Below are 9,095 nucleotides of genomic sequence, written 5' to 3'. Positions count from 1 at the left end.
AACAGGACCCCCTTTAAAGGGCCAGTCTTACCACCAGTATCCAAAAATCAAGGTTTCATAGATTTCTGATCAACTTAATAGTGCTTTGTTTCACTCTGTTAAATTAATCCATTGAATGTAAAGTATTTTTACTTAACATGTTTGGCAAGTCAGGAAACAGGCTGGCAGGAAGCCTTCATTCTGACAGCATGAAGGAACTGGATTAATATCTGAAGAGGCACAGTAATTAATCCATGGTGATTCTTTCATCTGTATATATGTTAATTTGATTCCTCCACATTTTCAGTAATTCCTGCAATCCAGTTCCCTAATGGGGTCATTAGCAAAAACGGGGAAAAATGTGAAGATTGATTGCATCTATTTTTAACAGGATTTTTTTCCAAAGGGAATTAATGGTCATTAACGTTATTAAAGAGGGATCCAGATGACAAAATAAGTCAATAGAATTCAGAACTGTAAAGGGCAAGTTTAGGACTGACACCTGGAATTATTTCTTTGCATCAAAGGCCTTCAACAGCTGGAATTGCTTGTCAGATAGAGTGAGAGGTAAGCTTTACTCAGTCTCTCAAGCTGATAACATGAGCAAAGAACCAGAAAAAGGGAGAGGATTGCCGAAAGAGAGAGAACAAGTGCGGATGGCGTTTTCCTGGCGCAAGGTTCCTTGCATCTCATCTTCAGAAGCCAGGCTGCACGCTACACAGATCGGCTGCCAATTCGTTCTTGAATTAGCCTCTCACTCAGCTCCCACAAGGCAGAGGCCGACACTTCACCCTGGGCTTTCTGCAATGGTGAGCACTGACAGCAGTTGTTGAAGTACATTCCTCCCAGGCCCTCCAGCCCTGCAGCAAGATGACAGTATCTAGTGGTGACAGTTCCCTGTTGCACAGACATGGTAAAAGGATGACCCAAGGCAAATAGTAGGGTGTACAACAACCAGCTGCACTGTATTGCGGAGTACATCATGTTGCCTGGATGCAAAACATTGGATATTCCTCCATGGGGTGACAAGTGGCACGGTTCAGCTCGTTCGAGAAGAGAATATTACAAAGCTTCAACTGGTTAAAGGCTAGCATGGCCCAGTAATCTTTCTTAGCAGGAGAAAGCAGACTAAAATTCAGCTTCCCCAATGCATCCTTTATATATCAGTGAATCTGTGTGATTCAGAGGATACAATAATCACTCTTGAAGGTATTGAATGGCATAGAACTCGCTGAAGCAGCTGTACCAGGGAGAAATGGCTCAACTGGTTGGCTTGAAAAGTGGTCTCTGGGCCATCCTCAGTCAATTGCCATGACGAACCAAACACACCAGCATTACAGATCAATACATTAAGAGATCGGTTTGTCTTCTTAATGCCAAGGCATTCACTGCACTAGATGTTGTAAAGGGTTGTCAACAGAGACAGTCACCAAAAATCTCCATCCTCGTTCACACTGCGATTTTCTGGTGCCACTGAAAGTGAAAGGAATTTTGGCTGGAACGCCAAATTCTCTGGTCTCATTGGCAGCGGGATAGCCACAGACAAGATCAGAGAACCTGACCAGTATTCCAGAAGGCTGGGACCAAATGGCTGAGGGATTTCCATCATCCAAATCTATTTTATGATTGTGTGTGCTAGGAATTTTTCTTTTTTTTCTCCCATTTTCTCCTTTTCACGGGTAAACCCACGGTCATACGCCTTTCCTGGCATATGATTCCCTGGATGTCAGTTGCTTCAGATCCATGTGCGTTGCAAGGTGGAGAATATCAGCAAGATATTCAACTATGGGTACCATCACAACCTGTCCTCCGTCAGTGTCCAGACCATGCACACTCTGGGTTGGAGCGTTGAAAGCAAGTAGAATGGTACTCCAGTTCAATTGCTTCCCGATTTCCCATGTCAGCAGGCACTGAACATTGGTACAATGTATTTTTCTGTCCTCCAGTATTAAAGTTTAGTTTGTTTATTAGTATCACAAGTAGGCTTACATTAACATTGCAATGAAGTTACTGTGAAAATCCCCTCATCACTACACTCTGGCGCCAGTTCACTACAATGAGGGAGAATTGAGCATGGCTAATGTACCTAACCAGCATGTCTTTTGGACTGTGGGAGGAAACTGGAGCACCCAGAGGAAACCCATGCAAACATGGGAGAACGTGCAGGCTCCGCAGACAGTGGCCCAAGCTGGGAATCGAACCCAGGTCCCTGGCGCTGTGAGGCAGTAGTGCTAACCACTGTGCCACCGTGCCACCCTATCTTTCCTATTTTAAACTAGCTTTTCACCTGATAATAGTTTCAATTCACATTTAATTTCCTTGTCCAGTTATATTTTCAACTGATCAATTTATGAAGAGGATTCAAATGTCAAGTGAATAAAGATTTAACTGTGTGTATTTAAACAGTTTACAAACCTATAAAATTAACATGTAATAATTGATTCTTCTCAGTACGTCATCCCATCAAAATGGGGCTGATGTAAACTGAAGGATCAGCCAGTCTCAATGCATCTCTATTATTGATCAACTTGTCTCAGTGCATCTCTATTATTGATCAAACAGCCTCAGTGCATTTCCATTATTGATCAACCAGTTTCATGGTGCATTGCCATTACAGTGTTGCTGCTGACAACAGACTAACATTGCAATATGAGTCAGGTGGCATTGTTAAATCCAGAGGCACTGAGACCCATATCAAGACATATTTCTTCATGTACCTCTAGATACCACAAGAATGACAATATACTATCACTGGTGGAGCTACTGATATTTTGTCCTGGCGAACGTACAAACTGTTTCTTGAGTGCTAGCCAGTATGACCTTGCTCAGCTGTTAGGAAAGATCTGGAAGATGGGAAAAAAAGTTTGCATATGTTTATTTTGTGATTCTGGCTGTTAGGATTGTACAAAATAAACAGACCCGAATTCACACCTGCAGTGTCTCAGCTCTAAACAAATATTTCTACAGCAAATGCCTCTGTTGCACCACAAATCGCTCTGATACAATAAAGGAAAACATTATCAGATACAATGGAGTAACACTTGGGAAGGGGCTGTCGTGCCTGTTGGCTGGAGAACCAGCAGGAACCATGAGTCACCTCCACTAAGGAACTAAGTGCCTATCAGGTCTTCTGAGTATATACTTGGAGCAAACCTGGTATTGGGTGTTGGACAAGAAATCTGATTCTATAGCTGCAGTGGAGGCATTGAGAGAGACGATGATGCGTTTTAACTGTTTATCAACATAAGTATGAAAACTGATTTTTTGGATAATATTTCCAAGAGGCATTATGTAGATGAAGAATTGGAAAGGATTAAGGATAGATGCTTGGGGAATATCTGAGGTAACAAACAAGGTGCGGGTGGGAAGAAAAGCCACTTCAAATGAGCTAGATTAGAATGGAACTCGCTGAGTAGTCTCTCAAAGCATTCTTTAAAATGGTGAAGGCAGAAATAGGTCAGATGGGAGAGCATTAGACTGAAAATCTAAAGGGCCCTGATTGGATCCTGGGATGGACACTCAGGGAATTGCTCATTCAGAGGGCTGGTGTAGACAAGATGGGCTGAATGGCTTCTTTCTGTGTTGGAATAATCCTGTGATTCTATAAATTGATACACACAGTAATGGCATGAGACTTTATCAACAAACACTGAAAAGCACAATTTTCCAGTGCATGTGTTCACAATGCAGGATAATCACAGCTGTAAACAGATAGGGATCTTTAAAACCCTAGATTTTCACATCCTGTTTTGCTTTTCTGTTCTCACTGTCACATTCTACATTTTTCCAAATTGTTTTACTCGGAATCTGTCTCTGGTTTCCCTTGTTGTTGGTTTAGAATTTCTGAAACATTATTGTTGTTACTCCCTCATTTCTTCTTCTTTCCCAGCTGTTTATGCATTCTCTGTTCACAGAATCCGTTATTAATGAATGTGCCAACAGTTATTCAGCAGCTCTTGGAGACAATAATCGTTGCAACTTCTGAACTGCAAGTGTCAGTTCCAGAACAACGTGCAGGTAACTAAAATATTTATTGCATTATTATAGTGCAATCGATACTGCATTTCATTATCACAGAGATCATTAGAATATCCCTGCACTCTAGAGAAGGGCAGGGGGGGAATCAGAAAGCGACACAGGGAATGGGAGGAGGAGGAGGAAGAGGGAGAGAAAGGGAAGGAAAATGTGAGGGAATGGAGGTGGTGGGGTGGATATGCAGTTCAGCAAGTAGTTCAAAAGGGGAAGAGGTAGGAAAAGGGGTCATCATAACAACCATTCTCCTCCAACATTTTTCTCCCTTGCTTCTCTTTTTGTACTCCATTTTCTTCCCTCCATTTCCTCCCTCCTTGCCCTCTCTTCACTTGTTTCCATTCTCCTCTCTTTCCCCTATTCTGACTCCACTCTGATTGCTCCTTTCATCATTCCTTCTTCTCCTCTTCCCTTACCCTCCAGTCCTCCTCTGTTCCCTCTCCTTCTACATGTCCTGCCCTCCTACAACTCTCTTTTTCTCCCCTCTTTGTTTTTCACTCCTCCAGACTGCTGCCACCCTTGTTAGACAGATGAATCTGGGTGCAACGCAAGATAGCTTGCTCTGCAAGGGCAGGTGGAATAATTAGGCTGCTTTGATGGTGGTGGGCACTGTAGAGGGAGTGGTGGGCAGGGGAGCATTTGTCACCAGGAATTACGCATGATGATGGTGGGATGTGAGCAGAGGTTTCGCTGGGGGTTATATATGCTGTGGAGATGTCAAAGGGTGGTGGTTAGAGTGTCTCTTATTGGTGATGGTCATTGCCTGGCATTTGTGTGGCATGAATGTTATTTGCCATTTGTCAGTCCAAGCCTGGATATTGTCCAGATCTTGTTGCATTTGAACATGGACTGCTTCAGTATCTGAGAAGCCACAAATGGTGCTGAACATTGTGCAATCATCGGCAAACATCCCTACTTTTGACCTTACGACAGAGGGAAGGTCATTGATGAAGCAGCTGAAGATAGTTGGGCCTAAGACACTATCCTGAGAGATTCCTGTAGAGACGTCCTGGAGCTGAGATGACTGGCCCTCCACAACCACAAGTATCTTCCTATATGCCAGGTATAACCCTACCTGTCCCACCTGTCCTATGGCTGGAAATTCCCACCAGAGATCAACGGGACTTTGACTTATCATATTTAGCACCCTGACAGTGACAAGTCCCAACAGTGGGCTGGACCAGAATATTTATCTGTGCCTATATCTATGGATATGTACAGAGGAGTTATAGTAGAAGGATCTGGAAGCCGAGGTTCATTGCCCAATCAAGCATAGAGGGCAAACTGCCAATGCTGGAGAGCCAGTGGGTGGTTCTCCAGCACATTGATTGGTAGTCCCACCTGCTGTGGTGGGAGCTGCCAATCTGAACATGACCGTAGGGCAGAAGGGAAGGCAAGTTAATTTTTACTTTTCAAAGAGTCACAGCTATCTGGGTTATGATCCTGCACGTTCTCCCCCAAGGGACAGCCAGCACCCACAGATGTGGCCTGGCTGCCATTTTGGGTCTGAGGGGGAGGATCTTTTGCTTGATCTTTCGTGCTCCCTCCCTGCCCCCATCCCTATCCTAGGGCCCAGTCTTTTGGCTTGGAAATGCATGTTTAAAGACATTGTTTATAGAAAGTGAACAGAGACTTGGCAGCAGAAGGAGAGAATTGCTCTGTTGGAGGTGTTCTTCAGAAGGTAGTAAAAATTATAACTAGCCCTGGTGTAAGGCAGGCAGCCAACTGGATCATCAGTTACTCACTGGGTGGGTTAGTTTGAAATGATCCCCTGTGCCACATGGTGTATAGCATGTAGCAATGAAAGATGCATAACAGATCGTGTAAACTAAGGACTGCAAACATGAATTAGTTTTAAATGAAGTGGCTTCCCAATGCGGTCTAGAATGCCCCAGGCTTCAATGCCAAGTCCCTTTTCATTAATAATCTAGAGAACGGTTTCAACAGCACATTGATTTCACTTGTTCCCATCACCAAGTTAAATAACAGTCAGGATTTTAGACTTGAGATTGGAGTGGATTTGGATAAATATGGAAATCTGACCCATAATTGGCAAATGGCCTACAATTCATGCAGGTCTATAGTTACACCCTTAAGGGTACAGAATCTGGGTAAGTGTGTGTTAAAGATAGCCAATATTCCCAAGTTAACTTTCTTTTCTGCCCCCAAACACCATTCTCAGCACATTTCAGATCTCAATCTTTGCAATAAAGCTCAGCAAACCCTGTAACTGCCATACACAAATAATTTGTTGTGTCTTTATATCCATTGTCTGCTACCATAGCTTTTCCTCTTTCTACCTGCCATCTAACTCCCTGTTGTGGTGGTTCTTCTCAGTGAACTCGCTGTTGTTGAGGTTGATGAGGTAGTTGGCCACAGATTGACAGGCCTTTGCTCACCCTTCCTCATTTCCCTGCCTCATACTTGCTTAACACCTGTTGCAACTCCAACTTTTCCCAGTTCTCATGAATAGTTATTGAGCTGAAATGTTAACTTCCTCTCTCACAGATGCTGCCTGACTTGCTGGGTATATCCAGCATTTTCTGTTTTATTCCTGGTATTTGGATGGTCCTCTGTCTCTGACAGCATTGACTCCAATGCAGCCTGCTTTATGGTATGGCAGATCCAATCCCTCGCCAGGAAGCACGGCTCATTGTACGTGCTTGCCTGAGTGAGATGCAGTGAAAGGGTACTATAAGAGCTCTTTGTTCTGCTTTCTGTCGCATCTTGAGACAGAAAGAGTAAATGTTCATAAAGCATCCTTTGAAAAACTTATTGGTGAGAAGCCCAGCAAGGCATGTTGGAGACAATGGTGTGTGCGTGTAGACATCTTGGATACAATGTGGGGGAAGCTTCAGTTGTGGACAAGTTCTGAAATGGTGCCCATTCCGCTCTCTTCTAAAAGTCATACGACTGGATCTGCAGGACTCTCATTGATGGGATGAATGAACTGAAGCTTGGGCCTGTCCAATACTGGGTATTTGTTTTCTGTTGCATTCTGCTCGGAAAAGAAAAGCAAGGATAGAGAAGGTCATAATGTGTAAATGGAATTTGCATGGATCAGCAAAAAGGCTATTAAGCTCATTTATTGCAGTTGCGAAGGATTGATGCAGGTTCCTTAATGTGATTTTTAAAAAATAATTGATGAATGTTTGCAAGAAAACTTACTGGACTGTAACAGCTGAATAAACTAATTATCACTGTGGTGTAGAACAGCAGATGAAAACAAAATAAAATGCTGCAATGAACACAGGAATTAGGAGCAGGAGTAGCCATTCAGCTCCTCGAGTCTGCTCTGCTATTCAACTAGCTGATCTTCAACCTCAAAGCTATTTTCCTGCACCATCCCTATATTCCATGATATCTTTAATAGCTAGAAATCTCGGCCATTAACATACTCAATGACTGATCTTCCACAGTGCTCCTAGGTAAGGCATTCCAAAGATTCACCACCCTCTGAGTGAAGAAATTCCTCCACATTTCAGTCATAAATGGCCTATTTTTATTCTGAGTCTGTGTCCACATGTTCTAGATTTCCACCAGCCAGGGAGAATATCATTTCTACATCTACCCTGTCATGCTCTGTGAGAATTTTTTATGCTTCAATGAGATCATCTCTCAGTCTTCTAAACTCTAAAGAATACAGGCCTTGTTTCCTCAATGGATAATCCCATCAACCCAGGGATCAGCCTGGCGAACCTTTTTTGCTCTCCCTCAATGACACATATATTCTTTGAGGCAAGGAGACCAAGATGGTACACAAAATGTAAGTAAAATCACAGAATTCAGAGAATGCTGACCATGCATGGAGCATTGTGTTCAGTTGTCACTGTATGTAAAGATAAATAGGAGCCAGAATGTTCCAAGGCCCGCAGAGGTGACTGTGAAGGCAGGGCACAAGGAAATTTGGGAAGACGGGTGGCACGATGGCACAGTGGTTAGCACTGCTGCCTCACAGCTCCAGGGATCTCCGTTCAATTCCCGGCCTGGGTCACTGTCGGTGTGGAGTTTGCACGTTCTCCCCATGTCTGCATGGGTTTCCTCTGGGTGCTTTGGTTTCCTCCTACATTCCAAGATATGCAGGTTAGGTGCAATGGCCATGCTAAATTGCCCCTTAGTGTCCTGGGATGCATGGGTTAGAAGGATTAGCGGGGTAAATATGTGGGTTACGGGGATAGGGCCGAAGGGGGATTGTTGTCAAGGCAGACTCAATGGGCTGAATGGCCTCCTTCTGCACTGTAGGGATTCTAAGTTGCTTGTTGGGTTGGCTTCCTGACAAGTTCTCGCCTTGGTGCATTTCTCCCAGAGACAGACTCGGTGATTAGATAGCAACCCACCCAACAATGGGAAGGCAATAAAGGCAGTTAATGAGCCATTTATCTGTAATTTTCTACACTGCAAGAGATTTTAACTGCAATGTATGGACCCTCCACTGGCCTGGATTTCCTCTCCTGAGGCCGTTATACAGAGTCAGAAAATTTCCCATCTCACCGCACAGGTCTGGAGAAAACGTGTTCTGAGTGGTGGGATCTTCATTTTGGTCTGAGATAGAGTTGGACCTGACATCCCTGGAAGCATATTAGAGGCAGCTGCAGAGGCTGCCAAATGCCCAGGCGGGCTGGTCAAAAAGCCTAGCTCAGTTCTCTAGGACTTTGTTCCAGTTGTTTTGTTATATATTAGGCCCTGTAGGCCTAATTCCCCACACCCTCACCCACTCCTTGTGCCCATATATGCCAACTCATGCCCACATATGCCCTCTCCCCCATGGCCCTTTAGAGCCCCTACATCAAGTTAGCACCAATTCATGCCAACAAATGATTCCCACCCACCTCCATGTTCCCTATAGCTCATATACCAACTTAGTACCAACTAGCACCCAATTCCATGTGCTCTTATATGCCTTATGCTGACTTAGTGCCAACCCATTAAAATGCCCACCAATCACCCTTTGCTCTTACACCCTCCATGCCAAATTATTCAGTATCCCAGATAAGCAGACCCCAGGAGCCCAACTGAGATGAAATAAAACAAAGTTCCAAACATATACTACAGACTTCATAACATTAAAAACATTCCCATTCATGAAA

At 43.8% G+C, this 9,095-nt stretch overlaps 1 pseudogene; it reads right to left on the bottom strand.

Annotated features, from left to right (window-relative positions):
* Nucleotides 1–693: 693 nt before the first annotated feature.
* LOC144493153 (WW domain-containing oxidoreductase pseudogene) lies at nucleotides 694–8,843 on the bottom strand (annotated as a pseudogene).
* Nucleotides 8,844–9,095: the final 252 nt, after the last annotated feature.

The sequence above is a fragment of the Mustelus asterias genome, chromosome 4 (assembly GCF_964213995.1).
Source record: "Mustelus asterias chromosome 4, sMusAst1.hap1.1, whole genome shotgun sequence".
In the NCBI taxonomy this organism is placed as follows: domain Eukaryota; kingdom Metazoa; phylum Chordata; class Chondrichthyes; order Carcharhiniformes; family Triakidae; genus Mustelus; species Mustelus asterias.
This window is presented reverse-complemented; position numbering and strand designations above follow the sequence as displayed.